The sequence below is a fragment of the Ambystoma mexicanum genome, chromosome 2p (assembly GCF_040938575.1).
Source record: "Ambystoma mexicanum isolate Mex_15411 chromosome 2p, UKY_AmexF1_1, whole genome shotgun sequence".
NCBI classification, from domain to species: Eukaryota; Metazoa; Chordata; class Amphibia; order Caudata; family Ambystomatidae; genus Ambystoma; species Ambystoma mexicanum.
The window spans coordinates 42,575,907-42,595,358 of record NC_090923.1 but is presented as its reverse complement, the minus strand read 5'-3'; the positions used below and the strand labels follow the sequence as shown (position 1 = coordinate 42,595,358).

At 43.2% G+C, this 19,452-nt stretch overlaps 1 protein-coding gene across 5 annotated transcripts in view; it reads left to right on the top strand.

The window, feature by feature from the left end:
- The window catches only part of SHQ1 (SHQ1, H/ACA ribonucleoprotein assembly factor), a 671,809-nt gene that overhangs the window by 18,724 nt on the left and 633,633 nt on the right, over positions 1-19,452 (top strand). The window contains exon 2 of one of the 5 annotated variants that reach the window (XM_069643205.1): positions 7,713-7,812. The exons of the other annotated variants lie outside the window; for them this stretch is intronic. The gene's annotated coding sequence lies outside the window, so the exon portion shown is untranslated. The remainder of the gene's footprint in view (positions 1-7,712; positions 7,813-19,452) is intronic. 5 annotated transcript variants of the gene reach the window in all.

Here is a 19,452-nt window from a genome sequence, read left to right as displayed (position 1 = left end):
TAAACATTCCAAACAAGGATCACATATCCGAGCTCAGAAGACAAAACCACTGGCTGACAATCAAGGACAGAATCCTGCTTAAAACAACTTCCCTGACCCATAAATGCCTGAACAAAACAGCCCCCCGCTACCTTACCAACCGGATAGTCAGAAAAACAACCAATCGGCCAACTACAATTGCCAATTCATTCTGCCTCATTGTACCACGATTCAATTTAGCCAAATCTGGCGGTCGATGTTTCCCAGTTATGGCAGCCCAAACTTGGAACTCACTCCTGTCTTCACTCCGTGCTGGTCAAACATACCCTAGCTTCAGACGTAACATCCAGAAATGGATCAGAACGAACAACGCTCGCCCTAGAACCTAGCACCAAATAGTCATATTATCATCTATCCACGTCCATTTCATGTCTATGACCTATGCACTCTTACTACTGTCTGCCGTCTTCATTCTGTCCTTCAGCTACTTATCCTGCAACTCTGTTTTTGTAAATGTCCCTTATATTTTACCTTGTAAACATTGCGACTGTAAACTGCTGTTACCACAAACATTGCAATTGTATATATCTCTAATCACCGTACCGGTAAATGTTATGTCCGGTAACTTCTGTAACTAAGCCTAAAGCCTACATGCACTCCTTGCGCCCAGTTACCTTCAGGTTTGGTGCACCATACAAATAAATAAACAAACAAACAATATGTGTTTCACATGCTACAATAAGCTCCATGTCCTCTGCTACCATGCTGCAGTTAGTTCTATGTTATGTGCTTCCCTGCAGCATTGCCTTCTATGTTGTATGTGTTTCACATTCCCCAGTGGTAGGATGTTAGGTTTGGGTAGGAGTCTCCATGTTAAGTGTCTAGGTACTGATGACATGTACATGTAGTGTGAAGAGTAGGTCAGGAGTGTTGGTATTTACGTGTTTGCTTTTCCTAACTTCCCCCAAACCCATCCAACTACGTTTCCCTTACCCTCTTTCTGGTTTTCCTCATCTCCCCTTTTATCCACAACCTCTCCCTAATCCCTCTTCTTCCCCCACCCCCATTGGCTTCCACGTGGCTACCTGTTAATTCAAACCCGGGCGCCCGTGCCAACTTCAGTGGGAGGGTCGATCTATTTGGCTTCTCTGGTTCGGGGGAGAGTGTTGATATTCTCTCCTCCTGTGAGTCTTGACAGATCTGCCCTGTTCTGTTGTCTGAGTTCTGTGTGGTGGCGGCGCATACTGATGAGATTTAATTGAATCAGGCCTGCGAATAGGCCTGGTCACAGAACTTAACAATGGGCAGGAAAACGGATACCTCTTTGATATGCAATGTGTCACATTGTAGCTAGCTCCCACCCCTCTGTACGAAGGCCAGTGAATGTCATGTCTGGGACATTGTTTGCAGTAGGCAAACTCCCTTTCAGAGGGACGAAGTGTGTGATTTGAGGGCGACAGAAGTCGTTCTCGCCACAAACTTCAAGGGAGACCTGCACTTTGATAAAGAGCCACATAGGGTTCAATTAACCAGAGACACTTTGATCTACAACATACAGGAAGATGTTTGGGACTTGATAGTACATGATGTCACCCCCTACCTTTCCTGGTGCAAAGCACAATGGTCCTGACCTCACGCCTAACAGAAGATTGTTGGTGTGGACCCCGGATTGGTTCCTTAAGGTAGGCTTAGCCTGCACCAATCACTGGGGCCCATTTGGCTTTAAAAGAGGGCTAAGCCCCTCACTTAGCAGATCATCGGATGACTTTGAAAGGAGTAAGAACAAGGACTCATGTGGACCCTGGCTGAAGGTACCGCCTGCCTTTCAGCTTCTGCCAGTGAAGGAAGGTAAGTATTCCCAAGAGGGAAGCAAGATCCCTCCCCTAAACATCGCCCAGGGAACAGAGGGAGATCCTGGACTCGGAGGACCAATCCAACAGCTCCAGAACCAGTACCCAGCCAGCACACCGCGTGCCCTGCTAGGTTCTGCAAGCAAGCTTCCTAGGGTGACGTGCCAGAGAGTCTCTGAACAAAGGACAAGGCTGTTGCCTGCAAACACTCCCCTCAGCTTTGGGTTGTTCGTCTTAAATGACGCCACAAGCTCTGCGAAGAAGCTAGGAGGAGTGCTACACAAGCATCAATCAGCGCCCATCATTTAGTGCATTTTCGAGGCAGTCGAATCCTTGAAACGAGACCGGCTGCACCACTGACTGTAGTCATGCTGCAGTCTCGACCAGTGTTCCAGATCCACCAACCAGCAGAAAGACAGCGATTCTTGCCCCTCAGGCACCGTGTAGGCCTTTCTGCAGCCGTCTGTCCAGCCTCGCTTGCCGAACTGCCTGCCGCCTGATACCCGCAGCTGTCTCCCGTCTTGAACTCTGTCGTAGGTGCTGCAAAGCGTCCTAGAACCGACTCAACGCTGTTGAGCATCTTAAGGAGCAGGTACATTGTGGCTCTTTCCACCTGGTCCTTCTCTGAAGTCCCCTACTGACATTTACGACCCCTTGCTCCCTTTGTGCTGAAACTAAATAACCTTGACAGTTAAGACTAATTGCTTTACCGACTATCCTTCTGTCAGTATCCAGAGTGCCTCCCTTTCCTTTGTGAAACTGTCTGTCCTCTGTGTTCCTTTACAGGGTGGGTTGTATTTTGTAGTGAACTAGAACTGTCTCTTTTAATAATAATAAAGTAGATCTTTTTATGCCAACTTGACTGGACATTCCCTTTTATCATTGGGTAATAATTATATTTTCTCTGTGTTGCAACTAACCAACGATCCACGACTCTGAGGAGATAAGCCTGCTGTTCTGTCCACGTTACCTAAATTGGACAAGGTTTATAATTTACTTGTGTTTCAATCTGTTCAGATCACTTCTGGTGTACTAGAGGTGTGGGGTTGATTGATGGTTTAGAAACCAATATTCACCCCAGGACAACTGATGCCCCGGAAGTTGATTAGTCACACTGTCAGTGCAGTTGCTTCACTGCACTGATGAATCAGTCTCTGCCTTAGTGTCATAACGTATTTACAAGAGCTTGCACGAGGCTTCATATGGTAGCCGTGGAATTACGCTCTGCATAGCAGATGAGCAGCAACAGGGAGTCTGGCTGCTCAATGGTTCTCTTCCTCTTAACCCTATAAGGTTTTTCTTTCTTTTTTTCTTTGGGAATTGGTTCTGCTTCGAGTGGGCACTACAGGTGGCCAAATTTCTGTTGGGATTCTCTATATTTTAGTAATTTTTTGAGTTATTTTCTTTTCATTTAGTTCCGGGCTGGACACTAACTATTTTGACAATGGCCGCTTCAGATACTTACTCGTTCAGCGATGAACAACTAGCAAAAGCTATTTGTGTGCCGTCTTTCTTTGAGTCATTAACTCAAACTACAGGTGAAGAATCCAACACTGGTGTTACCAGCGAAGGCATTTTAAAATTGAGAAAGAAGAAATTTAGGACCGAAATGAATGGGCACTTACTTACTGGTTATCTTAAGAAAAACATTATACCACAGGGACTCCTAGTGAGGAACGAACCTTGCTTTTTGTCGACGATTTAGAATATAGAACCGCTTTCTCTGGGGTAGGCACCAAATGCAGCCGAGACTGGATGCTATTAACTATCAACACGGCCCTAAAGAAAAGCATACTCGTTGGCAATGAAATCGATGAAGCTGAAGCTGTATTTGCCCTTGACACGACAATCCTTAACATCAAAGAAAAGCTTGACTTAATAGACAAGCACACTAAAGAGTTTATTAAAATTACCACTGCTAAAAAAATGGATAAACTCAAGAAAGATATTTCTATTTTTCTAAGGAAACTGCCTACCTGTATTTGAGTCCCGACTATGCGGGGCCAGGCCTGTGGAATGACCCTTCTTATCCTAACCAGGGTCCGCAGCATTATAGAAAAAGTTACCTTCTCAGATAGTTCATCAGATGGAAGCGGTTCTTTTCCCAAACAAAACACACACGGCCCAAGAGGTCGCCAATGGAACAGAGGCTCACGTAGAGGGGGAAGAGGACGCCAAAATTGGCCTTAGCAACAATATATGCAGATGCCCATGTTTGTACCTCAAGGCCCTTACCTGGCCTTCCCTCCCCCGAACCTCCCTTTTCCTCCCGCCGATGCAGGACTTCCGCCTATAGAGAACATGTTTCAGACAAGGAGGTCTTACCAACGTTAACCAACACATCGGCAGTTTATAACCTCTTGAAACGGATGCTTACCACTAACGAAATTGCAGTACTTGAGAAAGGTTTCTCCTTTATTCCAAGCCAGATGGACCTTGAATTAGAACTTCGTAGTTTTTTCAGAAAAATTCGGCTGAGAGACCATTTTGGTACAAACGGTAGTGATTTAGAAAACAACAATACTCCGTTTCATGCCTACATCACAGATGGTTTCTAGTGAAACGATCACCTTTGAACGTGCTGTCCTTTGTGACTTTCATTCCATCTTCTCAGCTCAGGGTGATCCAATTTCAAATCGATGTTATACCATTTCCAAAAAAGAATTGTCCTGCTTGCAAGAACTGAAAAGAGACACTTCTATTATTATCAAACAGGCAGATAAAGGTGGAGGAGTGGTCGTTTGTGACACACCCTTTTATGATTCAGGAGTACTAAGACAACTGGATAATGGGATCTTTTATTTCAAACTCAAGGGGGACCCGACAGAGACTATACAAAGTGAAATCTCAGCCCTGGTCACACGGGCTAAAGATGCGGATATCCTTAGTACCAAAGAATTCTTATTTCTCACTGGCAAAGGAACACGCGTACCTTTTGTTTTATATCTTGTTAAAAATCCACAAGAATATATTAAATCCTCCAGGCAGACCGATAGTGTCTCTTTGCGGTTCTATTCTAGAACCTTTGGGAAAATACATTGATTATTTCCTCAAACCTTTGGCAGCTAGTACACTGACCTACCTGGCTGATACCACTGATGCTATTGTCCATTTGGAAAACTTTCCATTCGATCCAGACAAAAACTTGTTTATCACTCACTTTGATATCTCCAATCCCTTTTTGCCATCTATTCTTTTTTATAAAAGATATATAGACGATATAATCGTGTGGGATAAATCTATGGGAGATCATGAACAATTCCTGACTTGGATTAACTCATTGAATGACCATCTCAAGTTTACTATGTCTGTGGACAGTATGTCAATTTCATTCCTGGATTTGACACTTCAGAACGGTGCTATCATTGTGGACCTTTTCCGTAAGACCATGGATCGAAATACTATTCTTCACTTTGATAGTTTTCATCCGCAATCTTTAAGGGAAAGTATTCGCTATGGACAATTTTTAAGAGCTACGCGAAACTGTACGAACAAGAAAGATTTTGTGTCTCAATCCAACATCATAGAGAACAGACTATCTCAGCGAGGTTATCCAGCTCACATATTGCGACAGTCCCATAAAAGGGCAAGATATCAGCATTGCGAAGTCCTGTTGACTAAAAATACCCGCACCACCCAGAATCAGTCGCGTATGGTCTGTGCCATGACCTACAGCACCCATCATGCCAAAATTAAGAAGGCAATTGCCAAGCACTGGCATCTACTTCAAATGAACATGTCCGACTTGGAACATCCTATGTATGCATTCAAAAAGGGCAGGAATTTGAAGAGTTGGTTATCCCAGGCAGCTAGACTGTAGATCATCCAGGCACCTAAAACCATCACTGAAATGTGGGGCATGGAAAGGGTTACTGGTAACTATCCTTGTGGTAATTGTTACCAGTGCAGATCTACCACAGTGACCAATACTGTTACCATCAACCATAGAGTCTGGAAACTGAGGGATCACACGACGTGTAATTCTAAATTAAAAACGTGATTAACGTGATTATGTGTTCATGTGACAAGTCATATATAGGCAAAGCCTCTAGACCCATTAAACTGAGAATCTCTGAGCATAAGTCCAGAATTAGGACTCGCAATTTTTCTTTTCCTTTAGTTGCTCACTTTGTTGAAGACCAACACGACTGTGAAAACTTATGTTGATGGTGTCTTGAAAGAGTCACGGGACCAGACCATTATGCTATTGCCACCAAATTGTCCCGAAGGGAACAGTGGTGGATATTTAACACACAAAGTAATACACTAGGCCTGAATGCCCATGAAGAATGTCATGCGTTATTTCAATAGATCTTTAATGTCGAGACAGCTCTTGGACTCTAGCCCTCTAGCCTTTGGCTATTCTTGGTGCCTTCAGGCTCTAGCCTGTACTTCATTGATAACACGGGAGGTGTTACGCCCATCTTGACATCGGTAGAGATGTACCATAGGTTTGGGTGTATAATAATTTTTCCCTTCGTTGTCTCTACTTTTTTGGTGTTATTCCGGTTGTTATCTTTGAGATTGGTTTCACATTTTTTATTGTGGCATACTATACAAATGCCCTCGTTTTCATGTACTCTGGGTTTTCTGGCCTTAGTCCTCTGTCTGGATTGCTTGCTTCTGCCTCTAGGCTCTGCCTAGTTTGATTGTTAATGCATCATACATCTTGTTATAATCTGACACGCGTTCTACACTGAACCACGTGGCCAGTCACGTGATTTATTTCTATCGGCCCTCTATTCAGCCCCGGCCCTGTGTTTTGGCCTCGCTGCACGATTTTCAGCGTGGTGTGTGTGTGGGGGTTGTCCTTGGTGCGCTCGATGCGCTCGGGCCGTGGTGTAGGTGACGATGGGCCTGCTGTGTGTTTTTGGGGGCGAGATTGTGTTCGCTCGGCTCGTTTTTCACCACGCGGCACGTGGCTCTGTATTGGATGCGCCTTCCCATGTAAGGGGTCATGTGCAATAGAGACGTTTTAGACGTCCGATTTGATACGCCCATTCGCGTATTTAACCTCGGATACACGCCAACACAGGAAGTTCGCTTGCCGACTTCCTGGTGTGGTGTTGAGGGCGTTTGCCTCTGAGGTAAGTAACTTTCAGCAGGTAGCCAGATGGAATCCCTCACGGTTTCGGCTTCTTTTCACCTTTCTATTCTAGATTAGGTTAAATATCTATGGTGGAGGTATTTATGTTTACGAATTAGACTTGCTTATATGTTGAGGCCTTTCAGTACCGTTATTTAGGTTACACAATAGACATATAGATCCTGCTGTGCATGGACTTGTGTAAGTTCAGTTTTTTACGAACTTTCAGATTATGCTTTCTGCCTTTACCTCATACAGTGCAGTGATGTATTCTATGTACGTTATATTTCGGGGCATAACAGATGATTTATCAGCTTTTTGTACCTTCTATTGCTCCATAAACTCTGTCTATCCTTGAATGATACTTGGAGGTTCACCCTTCTGGGGAACCCACCGAAATCCCGAACTGTCTATGAACTTGAGGCCGTACCACAGATAAAGGAATCACCTATGGATGGTACTTGATTGATAGATCTGGACTTGATCAATGTTGAGCATAATTAGAAATTAGGATGTTGCCCTTATCCCTTTTCCCCGGGTGCAGGATCTTCTTTTTTATCATTACTATTGTATCACTTTTTTGGCTTTTCCATCTCTTATTTTTCAATTAATCTTTGACACATGGGTGGTCCCATTGTTGGGTTTTCCTTTACATTTTTATATGTCTAATTTATTTAGAATGGAATTTATTTATTTCTTTACTTTTGGTTTTCCTCTTTGGCTGCTTGCATCTCACTCGAGTCACCAGAGAAATTTTATGACCACATTGTGACTTTTTTTATTTTCATCCATTACAGATCTAATTCATTTGAGATTTGTTTCGGTGTGGCCGGATAGCTACTTCCTGGACTCTTTTGCCAGGCTCCTGGGCCCACCCCAAAAGGGTCTGAGATTAAGGTAAATAGATTTTCTCTAATTAGATTTTCTCCCCTACAAGTCACTTTGCACGTTCCAACCCAATGTTGGGGGATTGGTCGTTCGTTGGGATCCTCAGATCACTTGTTTTTATGTACGGATATTTTGTATGAACTATTGTGCTGTTTACATATATGGTGGTTCTGATGTTATATCTTTTTATTATTATTTTCTATTTGGAGAACATACATTTTAGTGTCTCTCTGTAATTTGTAACATTTGTGTAGGTAAATCCAAGACACAGATGAATTTTCAAGAAAGTTTATTCGGGAATGCTACGTCCTGATGAAGATGGACATCTGTAATTCAGCTAGACGTGTTTTCCATCGAAACTACCTGTTCTAAGGCGCCATGCTCACTATACTGTTTTTATGTATTTGTGGTTTATTTCGCATGTCACCTCAGTAGTTGACGTATAGCATCCCATGTTAGACTTTTTAGAGTATGGGTTTATTATTATTACTTTTGTGAAGATTCTTCAGTTTCTCGTTTTATGAAATATTTGAACTGCTACATTTGGAAACAACGATTTTTCTTCTCTGCCACTTTCAGGATTCAATCCATATTTGAATTCATTTCTAAACCATCCTGTCTTTGTTTGGTTGACCAGGATTTTTCCTACCCAAGGGATTCCCTTCTCTCGAGTGGGTTTAATCCACCGACACTGACTTAGACCTATTTGGGGACGATGGTGATCATTCCCCAGCTTGTGATCTGGCAGCAAGCTCTTAGCAGTCCTATTGGGAAATTAGTATTTTCTTTACATTATGCAATTTATCCGTGCTGTATAGTTGTATGTTCTATATTTACATTTACTCTTATTCATTTATGAGATCTGACTTATTTAATAATCATTTTAATGTTTCTAATTAAATAAAGGAAAACAAATTTTTCATAAATGTTTTTGTGAATTATGTGCAGTGATCTGAGGAGTTTATAGAGGGACCGCTCCCAACGGCTGGTGGGATTGTGCTTCTTTCAGTAGACTTATCTACATATCCGCTGGCTTGATTTTTGTGCTTTGTTGCTGGTTGCTTCCCCTTTTGCCAGCGACGTAGGAGGTACCCATCTATTGCATTGTTGTTGCTCAATGGTTTCAGTCACTGTCCGTTCCATGTGTCTGCTTTTTCTGCTGCTTTAGTGCATTTCCCGTGCGAGATCTCGGAGCCCCAAGATCTCGCGGGACGAGTCTTCACAGGGGAGAACAAACATATACTTAACATCCCAGCCTGATTGTTCTATTATTGCTATTATATTTACAAGCAATTTTTTTAATACTATTTTTAGTTCAGTTTAGCGCTACACCCTTCCTTTCCGGTTATTCCTATTAGATTTGCAGTGCACCAATGCAACCCAGGGATAGCGGTACGCACAGGGGCGGTCTGTCTTTAGGGATTTTTTGAGTTTAGAAGTAGGATCAGCATCTTCATACTTCAGATGCATCCACCCCTTATTTGTGATACTATAACCACAATGATGACATCACAGTGAACATTAATAAGGGGCTAATAAGGGGCCACTATAAACTTCGATGTCCTCATTGTGGTCATAGGCTGTGCAACAGGGGGCACGAAGTTAAGGTGGCTTTAGCTGAATTTCAGGGGTTTTGTTGAATTAAGTTCTCACCTTAACGTCCCTGCAACTCTTTTTGCCTTGAATATATATGACTGTGTGAGCTAATTGCACGTTGGTCGACGCACAGTATGCTGTACTTCAGGCCAGTGGAATAAAGACTGGAATAAAGATGTAGCAGGGGCTGGTGAGGTAAGTGAAGGGAGCGGGGGAATGTAGGGGGGAGAGAGGTGGAGGAGTGAGCTGCGCAACAGGATGTTAGTGCAGGGATCCCACCCGAAATGCTCATATGATTACAGTGTCATGTGAAAAGGGGGGGATGGAGATGTGAAAGAGTGACCTTTGCAGGGGCGGACTCTGGTGGGTTCTTTCACAAGCGATATTCAGATCAAGATCCAAAACAAGACCACAGTTTCATGCTGTGTGTCTATACGCACACCGCATTCAAAAGGCTAAAATGTCTGGAAGCTTGCATGATGCGCACCCATGATGAAGGTGTGTATGTGTTAATTGGACTGCTTCACCTTCAATATGTAGCACACTTGAGGAAACTGATGGTCTACTGGTAGCTGAGTCTCAATCATAAAACAACAAACCTTGAGATGAGGACAAAAGGAATTCCAGAATTTTAAATTATGTTAAGTACTTAATTACAATCGACAATGTCCAGGTGGCACTCCTCATGAGGCTGGATAACATTGCTGTTTTCTGGTACTACCCTTCCCATGGAGCGCGGATGTGTTACTGCAGTTATACCTTGAGTATCTAGCCACTGTTGTACAGGCATTGCTGGCCTCCTAACTAGTGTTGGGAAGGAAATGAACCTCTCCCACCCGCCTAGGCACTTTAGAGTAATAACTATACTTGCGATGTACCAGGGCAGAGGGGCGTGCTAAGAAACCCTGTACGAACACAATATTACAAATGAGTAGGCTTAGTGCTTACATATAAGTAAGCATCATTTTTGTAGTTCTGGAAAGAACATTTGGCCCTGCATGGCTGCGCTGTAAACACAGACCCAAGGAAGAAACCTGAACAAGCCCAAGCGCTGATAATGGAGAGACCCAGGCTGCTCGCTGCCGTAGGAACTTCCCTTTGTTCCATAACTGTTGCTAATACGCGTTATTCCTGCAAGGCCGCAAGACAGGAACAGGCGCCTCATAATGCACGTTTATCACAGCCAGGCCAAAAGCAGACCTACAACCCCCACCCAGCCCACCATTAGTTATGACTCCCACACCTGCCCCAGTCCAAGACCCCTGACTTCTAGGATAGTAGGTGACCTCGGACCACCAACCATAAACCCAGTGGTCATAAAAAAATATAAAAGAACACGACCATTCCACCACCTTGCATAATGACAAACTTTGTAATGAGAGGTACATGGTGGAATAAATGATAGTCCAAAGCCAGGGTGGAATCCTTGGGTGTAGAGAGTGCGATATGGACTGAGTGAAGAATGTGTGGGTCAGCATGATCTTAAGCCTCCCCCTGTGTCAGAGATTTCCAGGTGCCCGCCACAGTGATAGAGTAGCATTGTCTCACATAGTTACTAATTGCAAACTCTGCCTTGGTTCCCTGGATTTGAGCCCAGCTGACCCCACGAGATGGAAGACGGACGGACGGATGGACGGACGTGGCTGGGACCAATAGAAACCTGGTATCCCCTATAGAGCAGGCCACCCATGTATAGGGTTTCAACAACCAGTCACACAGGTTTTCACTGTATATGTGACGTCATTAGTGATGATGTGTTTCCTTATAACATTCTGCATGTACTATTTTCCGGCAGAACGTTCTTGAGCAGCAGAGTTCTTTGCTGGCCTCCCTATTTGTGGGATTAAAACTTGTTATGCTTGCAAGAATCTCTTGGCCTTTTTTTCCTAGCGGGTTGTATTTTTTCTGACAGAAGCGTTTTGAGGGCGTGCCTTCACCAGTTCATGGCAATATTTGAATAGCTACGATTTAAACTTTCTTCATCTATACTCTATTCTGATATCTTCGTTCTTCCAGCAGCATCACACATCTAAGTTAGAAGGGGGCATATAACCAGAGGTGGTATGTGGGCAGAAATCCTTGGAATACTCGTTTGCAGCATATGTGTAACATGTTGTATCCTCCTTTTGAAGCACTTTTCTTTAGTGATCAAATTGTAGCATGAAGCCATACGGCAGGGGTTTCTGTAGGTGTAAATATTTGGAATTTGGTTGAGCTCCCCTTGACATTCTTGTTTATGGCATGGATCTGCCACTGGCTTCAACCTCAATTGCGAGGAGACAGTTCTTCAGGAACAATTAGTACAATCGATAGATCTTTGGTGTTTCTGCTGGTGTCGCTTTCAGAGTTGGTCTGGTATGTCACTTTTTTTTGTTCTCTAGATTGTGGTGCTTTTTCATTAAATAATGTTATTGTGTAGTTGATTTTTACAACTTCTACATATTTTGTGAACGTTAAACTGTTTTTTAAAAATACTTGGCATGTGCTAACGTTTGATTTTTAGAATAGAGCAATGTGCTCGAGGATTGAAGGAAGCCACTGGTTTATTCTGCTCAGATGAAGCGTTGGCATAGTCCAACGAAACCTAATCAAAGCATCAAACCACAGTGGCAGGATCCCATTTAGGAAAGAAGAAAGGATACGACATAAGAGAAAAACAGACCAAGGATGATTTTACCACCAAGCTTACTTGTTTGATAAGTGTGAGTTCCTTGTCCTAGGTGATCCCGAAATGTTTTACCTGCATCGAAAAGGTTGACGGAAGACCGAATAATGGGGTGAGAGGGGGATGGCAAGTAGTCATTTAGCAGATGTTCAGGACCCAAGAGCATAACTTGCTTTTGCTGGATTGAACTGATTCTTTGTTATTGGACAGCCAAGACTTAATATCTACGTGGCAGTTCTGGAACTGATCAAAACAAGGGAAAGGGGTAGAGCTGATGGATCCTGATTTCACACTCTTTCAGTTCTGTCTCGTAGAAACCTCTGGAACCAGTCTAGGGCAGGGCCAGTTTCACCTACAAGTACAGAGTCCTATACTAAAAGTACATGATCCACCGTCTCATTCCGGCAAATAAATCCAACATGATCAGAATGGATAGATGGCCCTAGTCAGAACGATTGACAGATCATCCCAGACTGCTTCCAAGGCAGTCTCAGTCCCATGTTTGGGTCGAAAGCCAGATTGAAATAAATTCAGAATTTGATTACACTGAACGAAGCCCGTCCGTGGGGGTAAAAACACATTTGTCAAGATTCTTAGCCAGCCATGGTAAACCATTGATGGGCCGATGGTTTGCCATTACTGTTGGGTTCAGGGAGGGTTTCTTAAACAGTGTAATAGTGGTTTTCAAGTTGGGGGTGTGGGGTGGAGAGAACAATTCATCCCATAAGAGAGAGATTGGCAGAATGTGCAACGGTTGCTTTGCTTAAGTCTCTGCATGAGCTTGTGCCATGAAAGGCTGGAAGAACATCCACTACAGAACAGGCGGGTTTAAGTTTACTCATAGGATGACAGTCTCCTGTGACAGACGTTTAAAAGAAAGGCACATTAGTGGAAGGTAAGGGAAATGAAGAGAAAGAAGATAAAGGTGTGGTCAGAGTGAAATTCATGTACATTTTGTGAATCTTTTCCAGAACGTTTGCTAAAGTAACTGCAGAGTGATGCTGATGATGACGAAGCTTGGGAAGAGCAGGGAGGATTGAGGAATGTATTCACAATTGGAAAAAAACTGCAAGTTTATTAATGGCCAAATTGACCTTTTCGTGAAAATAGTAGTTTTAGCTGAAGCAATGGCTCTTTTCTAATCTCCAACTGCAAAATGTGCATCACTAAAATGAGATTCCAGTCTAGTTCTATGCCATAGTTTTTCTTTCTTATGGTAAAATTGTTTTAAGGACACCAAGGGTTGATCATCTTCTTTTTGTCTTCTTTTGGGCAATGGATAGATGAGCAAAGTACTGACAATCTTTGTATTTCGATTGACATTGATTGAAAAACGGTATTGTAGTAGAATTTCCAAAACAGTGAGGCAGAATGGAGATTAAAACTTCACTGCTAATCATTGGCCCTATAAGGTTCCATTAAAACAGAATGTTGATCAGTTATCAGAAAGGAGAAATTAATAGTGAAAAGTCTTGCAAAATGATTACTCCAGGAGAGGAGCAAGGCACAGAGATTTCATCTTCTCCCCAATATAACTGTAAGCAGTGACCATCTCTGTGGGAGCGAGATGGTGCAAGAGGTACCAACAAATAGTAGGATAAGAGGCTTGGTGGATTCACTGCGGTCCGGACAATCAAACCAGATGTTCAGCTCCCCACATAAGTAAAAGCTTCTCATTCTGAAGTGATAGTGAGGAAAGGAAATCCTCCACATGGGACAAAAAGTAATCCTGATACATATTTAGGCTTACAGTACGTGCCCTATTAAAAGCGGACTGAATACATGGCTTGCCCACTTGGCTGAGACAATACGGATGGTCTCTTCTCATGTGAAGTGCAGGCGTATAGATTAGTTACTTTGGGAACTCATTAGAATTCTGCACCCAATCCTGAATTACTGCCAGATTTTTAGGCTGCACCTTTTTTGTACTTCATTTTGAGCCTGAAATGCTGTGAAAATATTGGTGTGTCGCTGTCCTCACGACGTTTTCAGTTAAGTAGTTATTGTAGTAATGTGCTATTCACAGGATCGAGTGAGTGTAGAGCAATATGCTTTGACCTGTGTTTCATGCATTGTTCCTAATAACAATTCAGACTCTCTAGTTTTGATCAAGTAGGTTATGCATACAATTTTCCCAAGTGTAACTGCATACAGCAAAAGTCCTTTCAGACTTGAATAATAGAGCTCCTCCTAGACCAATGTGCCAGATCTGGTCTGCTTCAATGCCTGGGGCATCGCTCACACGTTTGTTCTCCTATGACATGGAGCCTGACTGCATGTCACAAGTTTGAATCCTGGCGGAGCGGACTCTGCTCTTCATTCTTACATGGGCAATAAATTGAGAACAACGTAATTGTGAATAACTGCTGTTGGTCCCTAGGAAGGAATCCACCATATAAAAGCTTGATCTCATTAATATTAAAAGTATGCTAAAGACAAACAGTTCTACTTGTGAAAGGATGTCTTGTAACGTTATCACAGTCATAAGTAAGGCTAGTACTAGTGCTAAGTGACTGCTAGTATGTGAGGTTTTGTTTGAAAAAGTGAATTACTTGAGGGGGACTATATTGTGTTGGCAAAAGGAAAATAGACCGGAATACTTTTCCCTACCCAAGTAACTGCTATTGTTTTAGTGTTTTGAAAAAGGCATCCGTTTTCCACACTGCCTTTCCTGTTTCTGGAACGCTGCCCTTTTAACTGCTTGTGCTCTTGCTTCTAGACCCTCTCACGATTCAATGCGGGGTCAACAGACTAATAGTATTATTCTTCACAGAGGGTTTATTAGGGTTACTTACAGGCCTGCATTAAACAGCTGGTAAAAGACAACGTAAAACACTAGACTTCACAGAGTCTGGTGCTGGGGTTCAGTTGGCTGAGGAATCCACGAGTAGCCTCAGACAATTGCTAACCTAGCCTCCGTTTATGTTTGTTCATCCTCTCCCCACCCAGGGTCCCGGCATTGTACCCCAAATCCCCATCGTCGTCTACCTTCCTGAGGGTTTGCAACAATTGTGTTTCTATGAGGGGCTCTCGTCTTCCTTGCACGATCCCCTTTCTATTCTCTGGCCACATCTCCTGCGTCATCCTATTTTCATGTCTTCCTTCTGTGCTTTGTCTTCCGGAGCTCAAGTCCTAGTGCGGTTCCGCGAATCCCCCAACCTTGTTGTCCTCAACGAATCTGAACAGGCTTGTTCCTAATGGAACCGGTCTATCCTCAGCCCCTGTTGCGTCTCTGAACACTCTTACTGTCCCTCTACCACTTCCACCACAGTTGTCTTCTCTGCTTTCTTTCTGGATGGCTGCCCCGACAAAACTTTAATGCTCTCATCAGAGCTTCTTTCCCACTACTTCTCACCACTTTGTCAAGCTACTTCCTTACTCCTTGTGGCTATCTTGTTCACGTTACATGCTCCACCCTCTAGCCCAGTAGTCTTCAAACTTCTTAAGGCCAGGCCACTCCATGGCAGACATGTATTTGTCTGAGCCCCCACTCCCTCAAATAAGGAGGCTACCGCATGGAGATATTGAACTCATGCATGCCATCATATCTCTTCCCATACAGGAGATGCTTGTACAGTAGCGGTTTACATTGTAAATCTAGGACTACATCCAGGACTACAAGTCCTAGAATGCAAAGTAAAAGAAAGAACTGTATTGGCAACGTCCAAATCGAATGGAGCATGTTGCCATGTATGCATCATGGAGGTAAAAGTGGTGGAAGGTACACGTACTCCACAGGTGCACATACTACATATCCCTAGTTACGGTAGGTGGTTGATGGGTGGGCCTCCAGTCGCGTCTTTTATGTATACATACCTCTTAACCGGTTGTGCCTCTGAAGGGGTGAAATTGGATCTTTTGGAGGGTGAGACCATTGAGGTCCATAAGAGGCATTTAGTTTATCGGCAAGGTGAAGATGTGCCAAGAAGATTAACAGCTTCCTAATGAGTGGGATTAATGAGGGTTCCATATGTGACAAGAGGGCTGGGTACACATGTTGCAGATGTGGGTGGGGGATCATAGGAGCGGTCCTGACCGCAAAAGGCCCGGCACTAAGGATTATATTTCCACAGTGGGTTGTTGCCAAACTTGTTCACAAGAATATTCATTTTTTGCTGCTTTGATACATTGTCTGCCTTCTCTCTACCTCCCTCCTTCATTCTCCTTCCCCTATCCTCTCTGTACGCTAGCCCTCCTTATTTCACACTCCTGTTAATGTTCTTCCTTTCTGCTCTTCACTCTCTCGCTAATGTTCTGTCGCCTTTCTTTGCCCTCCTCCGTAATCTGTCTGGTCTCTCCTTACGCTGCTTTACAATCTCCATCTACTGTTCTTTCACCCATCCCTTCTCTCCTTTACAGATTCTTATTTGTCTTTTTTATCTCTCTGTCTCACCCAGTCTGTCTCCTTTTCCTCTCCTACTGCCTCTTAATTTCTCTGCCTAATGTTCTTATTTGGTTATATATTTCCGTTGCATTCTGTCTCGGTCTTGCTACTCTTGTTTTATTTCTGTCTCCTCTCTCCTGTTATCTCTCTGTGGGCTGTCCATCTCTTTTTCCCTTCTCTCTACCTCCCTCCTTCATTCTCCTTCCCCTATCCTCTCTGTACGCTAGCCCTCCTTATTTCACACTCCTGTTAATGTTCTTCCTTTCTGCTCTTCACTCTCTCGCTAATGTTCTGTCGCCTTTCTTTGCCCTCCTCCGTAATCTGTCTGGTCTCTCCTTACGCTGCTTTACAATCTCCATCTACTGTTCTTTCACCCATCCCTTCTCTCCTTTACAGATTCTTATTTGTCTTTTTTATCTCTCTGTCTCACCCAGTCTGTCTCCTTTTCCTCTCCTACTGCCTCTTAATTTCTCTGCCTAATGTTCTTATTTGGTTATATATTTCCGTTGCATTCTGTCTCGGTCTTGCTACTCTTGTTTTATTTCTGTCTCCTCTCTCCTGTTATCTCTCTGTGGGCTGTCCATCTCTTTTTCCCTTCTCTCTACCTCCCTCCTTCATTCTCCTTCCCCTATCCTCTCTGTACGCTAGCCCTCCTTATTTCACACTCCTGTTAATGTTCTTCCTTTCTGCTCTTCACTCTCTCGCTAATGTTCTGTCGCCTTTCTTTGCCCTCCTCCGTAATCTGTCTGGTCTCTCCTTACGCTGCTTTACAATCTCCATCTACTGTTCTTTCACCCATCCCTTCTCTCCTTTACAGATTCTTATTTGTCTTTTTTATCTCTCTGTCTCACCCAGTCTGTCTCCTTTTCCTCTCCTACTGCCTCTTAATTTCTCTGCCTAATGTTCTTATTTGGTTATATATTTCCGTTGCATTCTGTCTCGGTCTTGCTACTCTTGTTTTATTTCTGTCTCCTCTCTCCTGTTATCTCCCTGTGGGCTGTCCATCTTTTTCCCTTATCACTACCTCCAATCCTTTTCCGTCTTAAGCCCGTCTTGCTGTCTCTCTCCCTTCCTCTTGATGTTTTCTGGTTATGTTCTCTTTATCTCTTTCTAGCTCGCCTCTTTTTGCATGCTGCCATCTATGCTATCCATTTATATCGTCCTTAATTTATTAGTGCTGTCTGTTTACTTCTCATACTCTTTTTCCTGCCTCGTCTCTTCTCTCACGCACCCTCCTGTCTGTTCCTCCTTTCGCTCTTCATTCCGTGCATTCACTGTTCCCTTTTAGTTCACTCTCCTCTTCTGCCTCCCCTTTGCTTTCCCTTCTTTTCCTCCGAGCCTGAAACAGAAAACAGCGCAGGGATTGAAATTAAGATTGGGTAAGCAGTAGCTAAATGAGGCTCATGGGTTGCCAGCATTAGCCAGTGACCAGGAGTAACCACTCGGTAACGAGGAGCTAGTACATGGCGTTCTGCAAGTCTTACTTGCAAATAATATTCAAACATACAATTGTGTCCAAATGACCCCTTATGCTTTAAGTGTCATATATATGTGTCCTAATGTTTATTTATAGGTTGCCTAAAAAGTAGAGTTAAATTCACCCAGTTTTTTTTGTTCTGCATCACTTGGCCTGTGGAGCCAAAAGGTTGTTTTGCTGTAAGTCGTGTTTTGGCTTTAAAAATCACTTAACCTGACCACAGTGACCAATAACTCTCAGACTCAGTAAGGCAATAACGCACCCTAAAACAATAGTTAAAATATAATTGGCTCTTTAAATGCCCTTTATTCACATATAATAAAACATGCTTGCTGCACTCTAAATGCATACAATCAAGACATATACGTTAACAAGAACAGAGAAAATCCATCACCGTTCTGGTTGTTGAAGAAGAAAGCTTCATCTCGGCCACCACAACACTACCTAGTCCCAAGGCAGGGAGGCAGAGAGATCACACACTAACAGGGTCTGGAGAGGAGCGTTCTCCCTCCCAGCAAGACTTCTTCACCCGGTTCCAAATTTGTCTACCACTTGGATGCTCTCTCTCTTATGGGGACACAGTTCCCAGCCTCCCTTTGGTTGCTGACTGTCCCCGGCCAAAGGACGGACAACAAGTATGGGGGAATAGAGTGGAAAAGTCCAGTTAATAGTGGAAAAACCAAGCTTGTCTCTTGCGCATTCTTTCCAAGCACCCCTTATCACTGCACCTGCATAACTTCTCGACGCGTCCTTGATCGCACAATGCTCCGACTATCCTCTATGGTGTGAATCTCAGTTTCCAAATATAAACATTACAAATGTGGCAGAATTCAGATCCGCTAATTAAATTCAGAGGAGCATAGACTTCCATTGTGTACTATGGCGGCGCACCAGCGTCATGTTGGCTCCTTTTCACACACGCACATTACACTCAACCCTTTGGACATTCAACATCCATAACCTAATGGAAAAGCAGGCGGTCTTCACCACCGACAAAACATATCAACTAAATTTGGAATACAAGATATACAACAGCAACCAACAATAAAAATCATTATTATAAGAATGATCCAGACAAATGTAGAACGTAATGAACTAAGAATCCAGGAAAACATTTGATCCCACCAGCTCCCGCCCAATTCTTGAGTAACTTGGGAAATCAACTCCTGCAAACCACCAATATGCTTTTCAACAGAATGGGAGCAATCTTCTAAATTAAAACAACACATTCCTTCTATCATATTGCAACCCAAATGGTGTTTCAATAATCAATAGTGGACCTGTTCTGTAGAATGGCTTTTCTAAAATGTTTGTTATCCAATAAGAGTTAAATCAAAGCCTGAGAGGTCTCATTAAGCCCTTTCACTACAACATAAGCTAGTTTAATCAAAGATTTATAGACCCCAGCAGCCAACCCAAACACCCCAACCAAAGAAAAAGCCAATGCTAACCCCTCCGCTTAAGATATCAATCACACATTAGAATCACAATCGGAAGATAAACCAATGTGATGAACAGCACGCTTAA